Below are 17,717 nucleotides of genomic sequence, written 5' to 3'. Positions count from 1 at the left end.
AGATTCGGCATATCAAAGCGTCCGTGTACATTTACGCCAAACATTTATCATTTTAAAATGAAAAATAAATTTTCAAATTGCTCTGCAAATTTTAAATGTAGTTGGTTTGAAAATTGTAACAAAAATCTATTGAAATCACTTTCGAAAAAACATTTTCTCTATGAGATTTGAAATTTGTTATTTTCATGGAATTGTATTTTTGATTTTACGAAGATATTGAAACAAATAACAATAAGTTTGTGTTAAAAATGATTTTATTTTGTCAAAAGTTTAAATATATTTAAACATTTGGATTTGTTTGCTTTAGAAAACAAACCAGATTTCAATTTCATTCTTAAAAGCAAATATTGAAAATACTGACCTTAAGCATTTTTCAATTTAGTTTACAATATTGAAAAATGAAAAATGCTCTAACGTGGAGCATTTTTCAATTTGACTTAAAATATTGAAAAATTAAAAATGCTCAAGCATGGAGCATTTTTCAATTTGACTTCAGATTTTGAAAAATGAAAAATACTCCAACGTGGAGCATTTTTCAATTTGACGTTTAATATGGAAAAATGAAAAATGCTCCAATTTTTCATGTTTCATTTTACTGTGCAATATTCAAATTTGAAAAATGTTCATTATTTAAATGTGTAATAATATGAACGAAAATGTAATTTGTTTCAAAATAGGCGTTTTAAATGTTTAAATTGTTGACACTTTTTATTAAATGTTTTACTATTTCCGTTTTCTTTTTTCTAGTTTTAAGCGCAATATATCTTGAAGATCTTTTTAAGGTGTGTGTGTGTGTGTGTATGTGTGTGAACTATGTGTGATATCAACAAATACCGAACAAGAATGGTACAATGACAAGTACGATAATGACCACCAAAAAAATCATTCTTTCTATTTATCTATATATCTAGCTGTCTTTGTAGCTACATGTTTTCATCTATCTTTCGATCTATCAATCTGTCATTCATTGTATATATCAATCTGTCTATATATCTGACTTTTGTTTTTCTTTGTCATGTCTTTCTTTGAATTGTCGGGGTTGAAATCTTTAATTTAGTTCTCTCGAAGTGAAGAAAGAAGTCATTTGTTTATATACATGTACATGTTGTAAGGGGACGACCATTTGATATTCTGGGGGGGGGGGGGGGGGGGGTGCAGGAAAATTTTGAAAATAGATAACTCAGCCTTGATAATCACAAAATAAATGGTTTGTTCTGTGGTAGTTTGAAAATAAATTACCTGACTTGAAATGTCTAGAAAATAAATAACTCAGCAGTTCTAATCGAAAGTATGAGATGGCACCAGATTCTTCATAAATTCATCTTTTTTCCCCAAAACAATCGGGAAACACTTCCCAAATTTTTCAATCACAAAAGTATAAATATTATTTAAATATACTTGAAATGTCTGAAAATTGGTTTCATTTAACTTGAGGTATATTGTCTCAGGAAACCTTACCTCACTTTTATTTTTACAGGGCCGTAACTACATGTAGGAAATTTCAAAACCAAACGCTTGTCTCCATATCAAATTGTGTTCACAGCCTTGCAAGCAGAAAGTTCTGTTTTCCCTCAGACTTATAGCACTGATTTTTCGGGATCAATGTTTCTTATTTATTTGTCTTGTGTTCATTGATTGCCCTTCTGTATTCTGTTAGTGTTGCATTCCTTTTGTTATCTAGCAATTTTGTTATAAAGTTGATCATGAGTTTAAAAAAAACAGATGCCACAGACTTAACTATGTGATTTCCATTTTTGCTTTATCATGCACATTGGTCTTTTGATGTTGTCCCTAGAAACTTCAGTCTTACACTGAATTTATTCATTTTGCTTTGAGACCAAAGTATTGTCAAAAAATTATTAAAGCAAAACTTCATTTTCAGATTATGAAAGGGTCTTTGGAACACCCAGAAAGCATGACTTTGCATCATTTGTTCTATAGCTTCTTGGGCCTTCAGTGGCTCCAAACCCGTCAAAAAAAATGTGCATCGCTCCAATCGGCGTTATGTTTGCCAATACATTTTAAAAAGTGCCTAGTTCTAACTAAACTTTAATACTATGTATGTATACAATACATGTATATGCAGTTGTAAATTTAAAATATTCATTTCTCCAGAGGGGTATGGTTAATCTAATTAAATGGTACATAATGACTTGACTATACTATATGTATTATTTATACATGTTATAATAAACAAATCATTTAAAAATTGTATGTTTTCGAATATCAAAAATATAGTGGTGAAAATGAATAATCAGTTCCTTGCTTTAATGAAAATGAAAAATCTTGCTTCAATAGTGCAGAAAATGAATAATCTGTCCTCTTAGTTTACAAAAATAAATAACCGATCAAAAACAAATCCTCCTGCCCCCCCCCCCCCCCCCCAGGATATCAAATTCTTTAGGAATCAAACATAAAATTGAGAATGGACAACAACAGCAGAGGGTCACCAACAGGTCTTCAATGTAGCGAGAAATTCCCGCACCCGGAGGCGTCCCTCAGCTGGCCCCTAAACAAATATATACTAGTCCAGTGATCATGAACGCCATACTAATTTCCAAATTGTACACAAGAAACTAAAATTAAAATAATACAAGACTAACAAAGGCCAGAGGCTCCTGACTTGGGACAGGCGCAAAAATGCGGCGGGGTTAAACATGTTTGTGAGATCTCAACCCTCCCCCTATACCTCTAACCAATGTAGAAAAGTAAACATGCATTAGCGCAAACAATAAGCCGTTTTTGTTCTGAAAATGAAATTAATAGGCGATGCAGAGTATATGGAGGAGCATTTATCTTAACCATATCGTGGCTGAAAGTGTCAAACTTAACATGTTAGAAAAGAAGGGAATATATTAGAATATTAGATATTGTCTATGTCAGTTTTTGTACATGCTCACGGAACAGGGTTCGCGGATGGATAGGGGTGGGGAGGGATGGATGTAGATGTTATATTATTCTGATAAGTATTTGATTTTAAATTTGTATTTTTCTGCATTGTACAGCATTTCCCATATTTTGAATCTGTTAATGCAAACATGTTTTCCCAAGCTTACAATATCACAATTCTTTGTCGCAACATATCAAATAAGCATCATCTAATAAAGAAAAATATGAAATTAACTTGCATGCATGTATTTGTGGTAAATTTATATTTCGAAGGATAAATGACTTCTTATATTTGCTTTAACCGGAAAAACAAATGTAGCAAAGAATATATCATAATTATGTGAATAGTATTTCAACAAACATAAGACAGTTCCCATGAGGTTCTGTTTTATGTACATTCTATTACCTTTTATTCAATATGATTTTACATCTTTAATATGTGAAAGAAAAACGAGTATTGTCGGACAAATAGGTCGACACAAAAAATGGTCTCAGTCATTGACAATCTTCTTTTGAAATAAAAAAAAAAAAAGTAAAAAAAAAAAATCCAGATCGACACAGATCGACACAAACGTATTCCAAACCATATGCATCATGTACATGGAATATATACTAGTAGTTACATTTAAAACATGATGTGCGCATAGTGTGTGTTATTTTCAAGTTGGACCCACATACGCGGTCGTAAAATGATGACAGGCCATTTATCAAGCAAAGGAATCAACGAGTCTGAGGCTAGAGTTGGTAAAGCATTAGAGACAGTTAATCCTCGCTACCACCATTTACGACAGCAGCAGTGGCGGATCCAGGACTTTTCATTTAAGGGGGGCTCTGACTGAACTTAAAAGGGTGCACTCCAGTCATGCTTCAGTGATTACCTATATAATCAACCAAATTTTCCCCACAAAAAAAGGGGGGGGGCACCAACGGAAAAACATTGTGTTTTAATTGCTGCAATGATGACAGCGTATAGTACACATTATCAACGCTTCCACAAAGCCAAGAAGTAAAGGACGACATAAAAAAATAACTTAATTCACATAGTTTTTTCACTGACACCCCCACTTTTTCTTAACTTGATTTGGGAAAAATTGATTGTAAAATATGGACATATGTAAAATCGATTTTGGATAAACAAAATTTGCTGCAATTTTACACCCCTCACCCTCTCCCACCCAAACTATTTGATTGAAGTTTTTCATCCTACATTCCGTCTGCTTTCGTGACTGTTACCATGATCGGTCATGGATTTTGCGTTTTATTCGGGACCTACAACATCTCTTTTAAATAACCTTAATTTTTGTTTGCTAGTCAAAAGAAAGGTCAATAACAAGTTAATATTTAATAGATAAATCATTGTACAAGTTTCGTGTGTGTGTGTGAAAATCGTCTTCTAGTGAGTCATGTCGCTTTTTTCTTATGTATCATTATCTTGGTAGTGTTCTTTTCTACTCCCAAATGGCATGACAGAGACTTGAACCCGGAGGTTGACATACTATATGTATAGAGACCCCTGTCATCTGTTAAATACAATATAAGTGCTTCCCAAGAGACTGTAGGTTATATGTTTAGTTGGGTTGTTATTTCGCTGCCGTGTAAGCGACATCTTTTTCTGTTCATATCAGTTTATATCAAATCATCGTGTTTCGATGTAATAGAAAAAAGGTATGAAGAGAATTATAAAGCCATAGTTTTAATAGAGATTCTGCTGAGAATACAAACTTACAGAAAAAGATTGATAAAAATTAACTGTCGATCTATTTGATACACAATTGATTTATAATCCTAACAGGTGTCGATAATAAAATTATCGTATTTTGTTTTTGTCAAAATCCATTGCAATTCTACTGCATGACTGATTTTGTAGACTCAGACACATGATGGTTTATAGGTTGTTATTCGCTTAGAACTTTATACCATCACAAACTTCAAGCACGTTTGTATCTGTACTATGCGTTTAGCCTTTTTAATAACTTGTTTCTTGGTTTTTATACGCCCGTCTAAAATGGGACATATTATGGTATACTGTTGTCCGTCCGTCCGTCGCCCACACTTCAGACAATTAATGAAAAAAGCGCTTCCACCAACTTTTATGAAACTTTGTTGAATTGATTATTGACTATTGACGTAAGCTCCCTTTCGATTTTTATAAATTTAAAATTTTTAGTTTCCATGTTATGAAATTTTATCCTTAAAAAGGGGTGATTTTCCAGTTTTCGGACAATAATTCAAAAATGCTTCCATCAACTTTAATCAAACTTCGAAGAATTGTTTATATCTATTGACGTATGTTCCCTTTCGGTTTTTAAAAATTTCAGATTTTACGTTTCCTTAGTTTTCTCACTATGTACTTTTTAAAGACACTTAAACTATGGAGTCACCAAAGGTTCTCAACACCTTAATAAAGTAATTCGAAAAACTAATCAGAAATAACACGATGTTTTGATTTATATCAATTATATAAATCAAAACATAAAGGTTTTTCCTGATTAATTTTTTGAATTATTTTATAATTAAAGGCGTTAAGAAACCTTTGGTGACCCCACAGTTTAAATGTCTATCGTAGGTACGTCGTGAACAGTGGTCGTTACAGACAAACGTTCATGTAAATTGTCCCAGTCAATGGATGAATTTAATGTGTCAATCAATGGCCACAGCCACACTGTTTTGAATTTCATTCTATCTGTTGACTTACATGTAAGCTACCTTTCATGTTTTTCAGTTATTAAAATAAGTACCCTTTTGTTTTTTTTATATAATTTCTGATTTGATATTGTACAGTTGTGGAATTTTTCTTCTGTAAAAAATGTCGGAAACGGCCAAGGACATTTATTCGTTGAGAAAATTCATTTCAAACATAAGGACAAGGGGAGTATCATCGGCTTACAGCGTAGACCTTTATTTACTAGGAAACAAGATTTTGAACTATTTTTCAAATAATTTTATAAAAGACATGTATTAGTCGTTTCAGCGTTACTAGGAAATATTTATGGATTAAGATTATGTCGTGAGAATACTTTTTGATAACAATGGTCATCAACCCTTTTCTGTTTTCATTGGTCAAAAACGTTTCTATGATCATATTTTATAAAGGTTACTTTTGAAACGAAAAGGGGATAGAAATAGAGAGAACCATGTGACGCACCGGTTTGCCCCGCTCTCGATCTACGAGCAGCGGCGGGTTAATGTATGTTGCCATGATTAATGTTTTGTAAATATGCTTTATGAACTGTGATTGTTCATATACATGGAAAAATAAAGTATGTGAAAGTTCATGTATCCAGTCTCGTGTATTGATTTGTAACTTTCCGGAATGGACCCTCTGTCATCTGAAACGGGCCTAGATCATTTTGATTGTCAAATACTGTTATTCATTTCCGACGGACTATAGAGTTAACAAAAACGAAACACACCAACAAAACAACCACATGTATATATAATCGACAACTCTAATTACGATAAACTAGGATTTTCTATTCACGTCAAATATTTAGGAAATTCTAAACGTGTCACTATAAGCAATTATATGTTAAATATATTTGCTGTATGGAAAAATTGTAAGCTGTGCACCTCTGCCTGCCAAGGTTCGGATCCTTGACCTTAATTTCATGGTTCGTGTGTTTAGTTTTCTCGGTTAAGTCTGTTTCTTAGAAACTATAAGAAAAAGGTCAATTATACTTAGTGATTTATTGTAAGGAGTACATGTATTTCTTGTTGTGTTTAAATGATCTTGGCCTAATTTTCTTGGACCATGTTAAGTTTATGTGATCGTTGTAGGATAGCTTTATATTTAGGACTATCAACATAGGAGTGGGCAGAACCTTTTTCGGGACCTCGCTATTTCATGGTTTTACGTCCATGATTTCGGAATCAGGACCCCTCCGACCCCCCTCAACATAATATCAATGATTAGTAAAGAAGTAGAGACATTTCAGCGCGTGCACTCTTGTAATTTGAGAAATTTTAAATAATTTTATTAAAACATTTATCGATGTTGCCGCTTTTTTATACTATTATATTGTTTGTAGCTCATCCGCTCCCATTTTATATTCGTTATGTAAACAGAAAGTCATAAGTTTTTTGGTTTTTTTTACAGGGATCACGAAACTGTTCCATATCAGGCTGATAATTTTGGGCATAAAAATGAATCTTGCAAGTAGCCCTCGAAGTGGGATATAGAGAGGGTTGATGTTGAGGTTACAAAAAGGGGATGTTGGATATAGGATTATAAAAATTGGGTAATGCAATAAAGGGGACACCAAAGGTGGGATCTGGAGAACGAAAAAAGAGGAATTTATGTATAATTAGGAAAAGGCGCATACCGAGTCACTCAAACATCATTCACGTGAATGAAATAAAATTCCACATGTAATGTCGGAATAAGATTTTAGTGTTGTTTACTTTTTTTTGGAGGGGGGAGGGGCGGGCATCATTGGAAGATCTCCCATCTCTGACTCAAAATATTGATAATTTTTATCTTGTCCCTGACAGCTTCAGACATAATAATTTTGAACCTTCTATTTTTTATATAGACAATACCCTTTTCTAAAATTGAGAATGGAAATGGGGAATGTGTCAAAGAGACAACAATCCGACCATAAAACAGACAACAACATAAGGTCAACAATAGGTCTTCAATGCAGCGCGAAACTCCCGCACCCGGAGGCGTCCTTTAGCTTGCCTCTAAACAAATATATATATACTAGTTCAGTGATAATGGACGTCATACTAAACAAACTAAACACAAAAAAATAAAAATAAAAATAATACAAGACTTACAAAGGCCAGAGGCTCCTGACTTGGGACAGGTGCAAAAAAAAATGCGGTAGGGTTAAACATGTTTTTGAGATCTCTCCCCCAATACATCTGGCCAAAGTAAAAGAGTAAACGCATAACCATACGCACAGTAAAATTCAGATCAAGAGAATTCCGAGTCCGCTGTCAGAAAACAAAAGAGAATAAACAAAATGACAATAATACATAAATAACAACAGACTACTAGCAGTTACTGACATGCCAGCTCCAAGCCTCAATTAAACTGATTGAACGATTACGTCTTCATCGTAGGAATTCCAGGCAACTCCCGTTAGGGGTTTAGTATTATACAATCATAAAGTATTTAAGAGGAGAACATAACCCGTGTCATGCCAACAACTGTTTTTTTTTTTTAAATAAATCTGTTTAATTCCGATGTAAAGACCCTATAAGTGAATCAATATTTAAGCCAACATATGCAAACTTTAATGACCTGACAACAGTATAGTAACTATGTCCCTTCTTAATAAGTCTGTTTAAAGGTTTTGTTATCTTCTAATGTTACTTGTTGTCGTTTGTTCATGTGATTCATAAGTATTTCTCGTTCTGTATATAGATTATACCGTTGTTTTTCCCGTTTGAATAGTTTTGCACTTGTCATTTTTGGGACACTTTATAGCTTACTGTTTGGTGTGAACCAACACTCTGTGTAGGGACCGTATTTTGACCTATAATGGTTTTTATCTTAAAAATTGTGACTTAGAAGACGAGCTGTCTTATTGGCACTCATGCCACATCTTCTTATATCTAAAGAAACGTAAACTAGCTTCACATTTGAAGTTCATTTATAACTGAAATGCCACCTCATATTCATTCTAAATAATAGAAAATCTGTCTCAAAATGAACAAAGTAATCAGCAATATCAGTCTTGACAACATCAAACCTATTTTACTATACATTTACCAAATAAACCATAATATAAAAACAAAAGACAACATGAACAATTATACACCTAAGTTTTCAAAATTTCTCCTAACGACAGTCGTATCTTTAGTCGACTTCATTCCTGATTAGTTTTCCCAAAATAATGTATTTCAGTTAAAAACAGAAAAAAAAAAATTCAACACCCTGCTCGCGGGACCAAAAAGTAACCCGAGTAATTCTGAACAGCTTAGACGATGGATGTCAAATGTTAAAGCACTATTGGTATCTGAATAGCTTAAGTAAATAATTAAATCAAAAACAGTGAAAAAATTAATGTTATCTAGTTAAAAAATGACTTCCAAAATAAGCCGTATTTGGAAGGAATATATGGAGATTGGGAAAAGAACAGCTTTCCTAGGTGTTGTTTTTATCTTTACATCTTTTCTAGGTTGTCACCGAGGATATTACCAAACGCGTAGCCAGTGCATGAAAGTACGAAATTTTAATTTATTAGAAGTCCATCTTACATTTTTTTTACTTTACATTTGTGAATAACTCTCTCTTCTGTCGTTGGGGCTTAGATCACTTTGTTATTGTTACCAGCTTTGCATACTCATTTAAAAAACCTCAACTTCGTTTTCAAATCAGGCATAGTTATACCTTGATCATAACACTCATAAATGGCTCAGATCTTATATTAAATGTTTATTAACTTTTAAAACAATACTAAACTTGAGAGTAAAATTAAATATCTTTATCAATGAATTCAACATACCAATATCTATTTGATTTAACACATACATATAGAATATTAATAAAGATTGCATGATATTCTGTGCCACATCAGTAAAAAATTGCTGGTGCGTTGCTCTTCGCCTATCTTTTCGGGGTTAGGTTATAAATGTGCATTTACGGGTTCACACATACACACATGTGTATTATATTTAAAGCATAAAAACAAAATTTCTAAAGTGTTAACAATGAATGAAAAAATAATTTGATTATCTATTTTTCAATATCTTTTATATCAATTTCTTTAACCTTTTTAGAACATTTTTCATTTTGTCAAACGATTACAAAAATTGAAAAAATGCTACACACAAAAACATTTTCATTTTTGAGAAAATTTTCTAAAAAATGAAAATTCAACCAATATGGGGCATTTTTCATTTTTCAATATTTCATGGCAAATTGAAAAATGCTCCAAGTTGGAGCATTTTTCATTTTTCAATTTTGAAAGAGAAAGTGAAAAATGCTCCACGTTGGAGCATTTTTCATTTTTCAATTTTTTAAGGCAAATTGAAAAGTGCTTAAGGTAAGCAATTTCAATATTTTGTTCTTAGGAAGGAGATTGAAATTTGTTTTTATCTAAAGCAATCAAATTCAAATGTTTTAATTTATTCAAACTGTTGATAAGATGAAATCTTTTAAAGACAAACTTATCATTACTTTTTATATTATCCTCGTGAAATTAAATATTGTAATATCATGAAAATTACAAATTTCTAATCTCATAACGAAAATGATTTTTCAGAAGTGAATTCAACAGTTTTTTGATACATTTATCAAACCAATAAACTTTTAGATTTGTAGAGTATTTTGCAAAATCAATTTTTTCAGCTTAAAATGAAAAATGTTTGGCGTAAATATACACGGTCTTCAAAGAACCCCAATTATTCAATTTTTGATGAAATCAAACAAAGTTCAATTTTGGACCCTTTGGGCCCCTTATTCCTAAACTGTTGGGACCAAAACTCCCAAAATCAAACCCAACCTTCCTTTTATGGTCATAAACCTTGTGTCAAAATTTCATAGATTTCTATTTACTTAAACTAAAGTTATAGTGTGAAAACCAAGAAAATGCTTATTTGGGCCCTTTTTGGCCCCTAATTCCTAAAATGTTGGGACCAAAACTCCCAAAATCAATCCCAACCTTCCTTTTGTGGTCATAAACCTTGTGTTAAAATTTCATAGATTTCTATTCACTTTTACTAAAGTTAGAGTGCGAAAACTAAAAGTATTCGGATGACGACGACGACAACGACGACGACGACGCCAACACAATATACGACCAAAATTTTTTTAATTTTTGCGGTCGTATAAAAACAACGAAAAAGGTTCAAATTCAGTACTTTTCAAGACACTAAACAAATGTATTCACCAGTTTGATAATGGTATACTAACACTAACATTTTATAAACAAGTATCGTTCATTTGTATATTTTGTTGTTTGTCACATTTTATAAATTACATGTACAGTATATTTCAGTGATGTATAATTTAACAATAGACAATTTAGTTTGAGACGTGCATACATAAAGTTGGAGCCTCAGTGGTCAATAGGTCAAAGTAATCAGTAGCTAGTCAACACTGAGGTTGTGAGTTCGAACCCCGCTCGTGCGGGTGCACTCCAATCTTAATTGACTAGGATTGCCAGTTTTTCTATCGAAGGTCCAAGTTTTTCTCCGGGCAAAAATTAGGTGAAAATTATTTATAAGGGCTTAATGTTATCAAATTTTACATATATAGTTAACAAAGAGAAAAAACTCAATCACATTATAAATACCACTCTTGGATATTAAAAAGGAGTATAACTCAACAACGAAAAGAGCTAAACTCATGAAAATTGAACTTGACCTTAGTAGCAAGATACAACATAGCTTAATTTGAATAAATTTAGTGAAAGGGGTTTCATGCGATTGAAAGGACACTGTTTTACAGCCACTCATACGTCCGCCCACCCGACCAACGGCTCGTCCTATATCCCCAAATCAAAAACAGATATTTTTAATCCAGTCAATCTAGCATTAATTTTGACCTTATCCTTAAGTAATTGCAACAGAAGATTTTTAAGTTTTAATCTTTAGCATTATACCCCAAATTTACACAGAAAAAATTTCAACAAAATATAACTGGAGGAAGAATAAAAAACATGACTTTAAAATCTATGGAGATTTGCATTAAAATGGGAAATAACTATGCAATTTTATTATACCTTGTTCATGTATTATGGAAAGAGCTTTTATAGGCTGTGCCTGTTGCTCAACCCTTTTCATATCTTAATAAATAAAACATGTTTAATATAAAAAACCAGGTGCTCCGCAGGGCGCAGCTTTATACGACCGCAGAGGTCGATCCCTGAACAGTTGGGGCAGGTATGGACAAAACATTTAAGTGTGATACAGCTCTGAATTTGGATTGTGATCAAATTTTTGACATTATATGGGTTTTTTACACAAAACAAATGTCAAGATTTTACAAATCAATTAAAGATTTCTTCTTCAAACTTATTTAAATCTAAAATTAAATAGTTGACACAGCATAGGTTTCTGACACAGACTGAATGTGGTCTAATGAACTTAAATTTTTTTTTGCCTTTGAGCAATTCACTATGCTGTTGAATATTAATCCTGTCAAAAAAATGTTTGAAGAAATTTTCTTTTTATTTATGAAATCTGAAATGAGAACAAGTATGGACACAACTTTTAAGTTTGATACAGCTATAAATGCGGATTGTGATTAAATAGTTGAAACAACATAGGTTTATGTCACATTATGAATTTGGTTTAAGAAATGAAAATTAGAATTTAAAGTTTTTAAATTTAATATTAAACTATTATGGTTCAATATCCAAAATGTAAATAGTCATGTCTGGCAAATGTCCAACATACATTATCTAAAAATATTTTAGATAAGATAAGGAAAAAAAGCTTCATCAGCAACATTTTATATTGGCAAATTTCCAATGAAGTTATTTACATAAAGTTATTGGCAAATAAAAATAGAAAATGACATCACAGTCATGTCTGGCAAATTTCCAACATATATAATAACTACTATTCTATACAAAGAAAGATAACTCCAATTGAAAATTAATTGCTATTGCACAATATTGTGCAATTAGATATTTCTTGCTATTCTGCAATACTGTGCAATTGAAAATTTCTTGCTATTGCACAATACTTGATATGGAATCCTGATTTGGACCAACTTGAAAACTGGGCCCATAATCAAAAATCAAAGTACATGTTTAGATAAAGCATATCAAATAAGCCCAAGAATTTAATTTTTGTTAAAATCAAACTTAGTTTAATTTTGGACCCTTTGGACCTTAATGTAGACCAATTTGAAAACTGGACCAAAAATTAAGAATCTACATACACAGTTAGATTTGGCATATCAAAGAACCCAATTATTCAATTTTTGATGGAATCAAACAAAGTTTAATTTTGGACCCCCATTTGGACCAACTTGAAAACTAGGCCAATAATCAAAAATCTAAGTACATTTTTAAATTCAGCATATCAAAGAACTCCAAGGATTCAATTTTTGTTAAAATCAAACTAAGTTTAATTTTGGACCCTTTGGACTTTAATGTAGACCTATTTGAAAACGGGACCAAAAATTAAGAATCTACATACATAGTTAGATTCGGCATATCAAAGAACCCCAATTATTCAATTTTTGATGAAATCAATCAAAGTTCAATTTTGGGACCCTTTGGGCCCCTTATTCCTAAACTGTTGGGACCAATCTCCCAAAATCAAACCCAACCTTCCTTTTATGGTCATAAACCTTGTGTTTAAATTTCATTGATTTCTATTTATACTTATACTAAAGTTATGGTGCAAAAACCAAGAATAATGCTTATTTGGGCCCTTTTTTGGCCCTTTATTCCTAAACTGTTGGAACCAAAACTCCCAAAATCAATCCCAACCGTCCTTTTGTGGTCATAAACCGTGTGTCAAAATTTCATAGATTTCTATTCACTTAAACTAAAGTTATAGTGCGAAAACCAAGAAAATGCTTATTTGGGCCCTTTTTGGCCCCTAATTCCTAAAATGTTGGGACCAAAACTCCCAAAATCAATCCCAACCTTCCTTTTGTGGTCAAAAACCTTGTGTTAAAATTTCATTGATTTCTATTCACTTTTACTAAAGTTAGAGTGCGAAAACTAAAAGTATTCGGACGACGACGACGACGCAGGACGACAACGACGCAGGTCGACGACGCCAACGTGATAGCAATATACGACCAAAAATTTTTAATTTTTTGCGGTCGTATAAAAACTATGCAAAACAGGCAAAATATATCAATAAAAGTTTATACAAAATTATATATATATATAACTTTACCACTTCTTTTCGGCAGAATGTATTGATTCTTGATATTTTAGCCCTATTTAGAGTATAACAGGAACTCTAAAGGTGTTTTCATATCTTTTATCAAGCTAAAACCTAGATTTCATAATCCATTAGTTATATATAACCATTGATTAAATTTTCAACATGCCAAGGTAAAGAATCTCAAATTTAATAAAAATGATTAAGCATATACAGCATATACCCTTCTTTTTGTGGTATAAAGTTTCTTTGAACGACTAGCTGCTGAACAAATATAACTTAGTTATAAACAATACCAAATTTTCACATTTTTTTTTCAAAATGGTAACAAAGCCACAAATTTGCCATTTCTTCAATGAACCAGATACTCCGCAGGGTGCAGCTTTATACGACCGCAGAGTTCGAACCCTGAACAGTCGGGTCAAGTATGGACACAACATTCAAGCTTGATACAGCTCTGAATTTGAATTGTGATTAAATAGTTGACACAACATAGGTTTCTGACACAGAATGAATGTGGTCTAAGAACTTAAACTTAAAAACTTAAAAATTTTAAATTGGACATTTACCTATTATGGTCCATTATCCAAAATCTAAATACATGGTTAGATTCAGCATATCATAGAACCCCAACAATTCAATTTTTGATGAAATCAAATATTGTTCAATCATAGACCCTTTAGACCTCAATGTGGAACAATTTGATAACCGGGCCCAAATATTAACCAGATGCTCCGCAGGGCGCAGCTATATACGACTGCAGATGTTGAACCCTGAACAGTTGGGGCAAGTATGGACACAACATTTAAGCTGGATTCAGCTCTAAATTTGGATTGTGATTAAATAGTTGACACAGCATAGGTTTCTGACACAGAATGAATGTGGTCTAATGAACTTAAAATATTTTTTTTTGCCTTTGAGCAATTCACTATGCTGTTGAATATTAATCCTCTCAAAAAAATGTTTGAAGAAATTTTCTTTTTATTTATGAAATCTGAAATGAGAAAAATTTAACCCCCCCTCCCCCATTTTTTTTCACATCCCCCTTTACCTTTTTCCAAAACTAATCTCAATTCAAATTCCTAATGGAGTTTGCAACAATAACTACTCATTTAAATACATCATAAAATATTAAAATGTAAAATAAAGTGCTTGTTATCACTGAATGGTAAAGATTGTTTTAATTTATCAGTTGGGGCCAACTAAAATTAATTAGATTTTCATCCAAAGTTTTGAAAAAAATGATGCGGGTGGGAGGATTTTATTTTTTAAATTTTATTCAATTTGAAACCTTCTTGTGGCGTGAACTTCATATATATGCAAGTGTTATAATTACAAAATTTAGCTTATACCATGTAAATGTTTAAACATGTATAAAGAATCGTACATAATTCTTGAATAAACATCTCTGATTTGCAACGCGGACTGTTCTACATGCAATTGCTACTTTAGAAACATATTTTCAGCAAACAGTAAAACCATGGAGAAATTCTCTATTCATTTGACTACCAACTCCAAATTTATTTTGCTCTCTAAGCGATGGTTTGTAGTCCCCATAAACTTATGCAAATGCAATGGTATGCAGCACAAGTATTATGAATAAAATGAACACTCAAACAAGTGTTGCCAGGAATAGTAAAATTGGCGCTTTTAAGATTCTCAAGTTATGCAAGAAGTGTCGCATATATAATTACATTGTAAATGGTATTTTGTGTTTTTAAACAAAAACAGTAGCCATAGGTAAATCTAAGGGTTTCCTAGTACACAATGTGTATGTTTGCCGACTTTTTGAACTCTTTTTTTTCTACCAATTTGTTCCACGATTCTTGCACTTTGGAAATCATTCACAGCCCAAATTTGCTTACACAAAGTCAATGTATTATTTAATAAATCCACAATTTTCTGATGAAAGAAATATCCTATTTGTGACATTCCGCGATTTGCGTTGGACACAGCGTATTTAATACTCGTAACCCGAATATTTCATGCCCTTCTGGTAATCTTTCTATATTCTCCGTAGATGATACTGTCATCATTGAGCAGCAGATTTTGTCAACATAATCGTTTTAAAGTACTCTAAACAAGAAATATGAAAACCGAAATTTTATAAACAGGAAGTTAAAATGAAACGAAATTATTGACGGTTACCGGTAACGGAAATGAACAAAATCCGGAAATTGTAAATTTTGCAAAATAAAAAAAATCGGGGCAGGACGATTTCAGAGGGGCGGCGGGGATGAAAATCTATCAATTAATTTTAATTGGCCTTGTAGTAAAAGTGAATATACATTGTATATTGTATAAAACAATGATTTAAGTTGATTCAACTACTATTCTGGACAAAGAAAGATAACTCCAATTGAAAATGTCTTGCTTTTGCACAATATTGTGCAATTAGATATTTCTTGCTATTGCGCAATACTGTGCAATTGAAAATATTTGCTATTGCACAATACTGTGCAATTGAAGATTTCTTGCTTTTGCGCAATACTGTGCAATTGAAAATTTCTTGCTATTGCACAATACTGTGCAATTGAAGATTTCTTGCTATTGCTGAATACTTAATATAATAATTTAGGATCCTGATTTGAACCAACTTAAAAACTGGGCCCATAATCAAAAATCTAAGTATATGTTTAGATTCAGCATTTCAATGAATCCCAAGGATTCAATTTTTGTTAAAATCAAACTAAGTTAAATTTTGGACCCTTTGGACCTTAATGTAGACCAATTTGAAAACGGGACCAAAAATTAAGAATCTACATACACAGTTAGATTCGGCATATCAAAGAACCCCAATTATTCAATTTTTGATGAAATCAATCAAAGTTCAATTTTGGACCCTTTGGGCCCCTTATTCCTAAACTGTTGGGACCAAACTTCCCAAAATCAAACCCAACCTTCCTTTTATGGTCATAAACCTTGGGTTAAAAATTCATAGATTTCTATTTACTTATACTAAAGTTATGGTGCGAAAACCAAGAATAATGCTTATTTGGGCCCCTTTTTGGCCCCTAATTCCTAAACTGTTGGAACCAAAACTCCCAAAATCAATCCCAACCTTTATTTTGTGGTCATAAACCTTGTGTCAAAATTTCATAGATTTCAATTTACTTAAACTAAAGTTATAGTGCGAAAACCAAGAAAATGCTTATTTGGGCTCTTTTTGGCCCCTAATTCCTAAAATGTTTGGACCAAAACTCCCAAAATCAATCCCAACCTTCCTTTCGTGGTCATAAACCTTGTGTTAAAATTTCATAGATTTCTATTCACTTTTACTAAAGTTAGAGTGCGAAAACTAAAAGTATTCGGACGCCGACGCCGACGCCAACGCCAACGTCAACGTGATAGCAATATACGACGAAAAATTTAAATTTTTGCAGTCGTATTACAATCTAAATACATGGTTAGATTCAGTATATCAAAGAACCCAATATATTCAATTTTTGTTGAAATCAAACAAAGTTTAATTTTTGACCCTTTGGACCTTAATGTAGACCAATTTGATAACAGGGCCCAAATATTAAAAATCTAAATACATAGTTAGATTCAGCATATCAAAGAACCCCAATAATTTATTTTTTGATGAAATAAAGTTTATTTTTGGACCCTTTTGGCCCCTTATTACTAAACTGTTGGGACCAAAACTCCCAAAATCAATCCCAACCTTCCTTATGTGGTCATAAACCTTGTGTTAAAATTTCATAGATTTCTGTTTACTTATACTAAAGTTATTGTCCAAAAACCAAGAAAAATGCTTATTTGGGACCTTTTTTTGGCCGCCAATTCCTAAACTGCTCGGACCAAAACTCCAAAAATCAATCCCAACCTTTCTTTTGTGGTCACAAACCTTATGTTAAAATTTCATAGATTTCTGTTTACTTATACTAAGTTATTGTGTGAAAACCAAGAAAAATGCTTATTCAGGACCTTTTTTTGGCCCCCAATTCCTAAACTGTTAGAACCAAAACTCCAAAATTGATCCCAACCTTACTTTTATGGTAATAAACCATGTGTTTAAATTT

At 32.2% G+C, this 17,717-nt stretch overlaps 1 protein-coding gene across 1 annotated transcript in view; it reads right to left on the bottom strand.

Moving 5' to 3' along the window:
- Nucleotides 1–17,717, bottom strand: part of LOC139510159 (protein C-mannosyl-transferase DPY19L1-like) — a 306,322-nt gene that overhangs the window by 75,764 nt on the left and 212,841 nt on the right. The gene's annotated exons all lie outside the window — the stretch shown is intronic.

This window comes from Mytilus edulis, chromosome 2 (assembly GCF_963676685.1).
Source record: "Mytilus edulis chromosome 2, xbMytEdul2.2, whole genome shotgun sequence".
NCBI classification, from domain to species: domain Eukaryota; kingdom Metazoa; phylum Mollusca; class Bivalvia; order Mytilida; family Mytilidae; genus Mytilus; species Mytilus edulis.
This window is presented reverse-complemented; position numbering and strand designations above follow the sequence as displayed.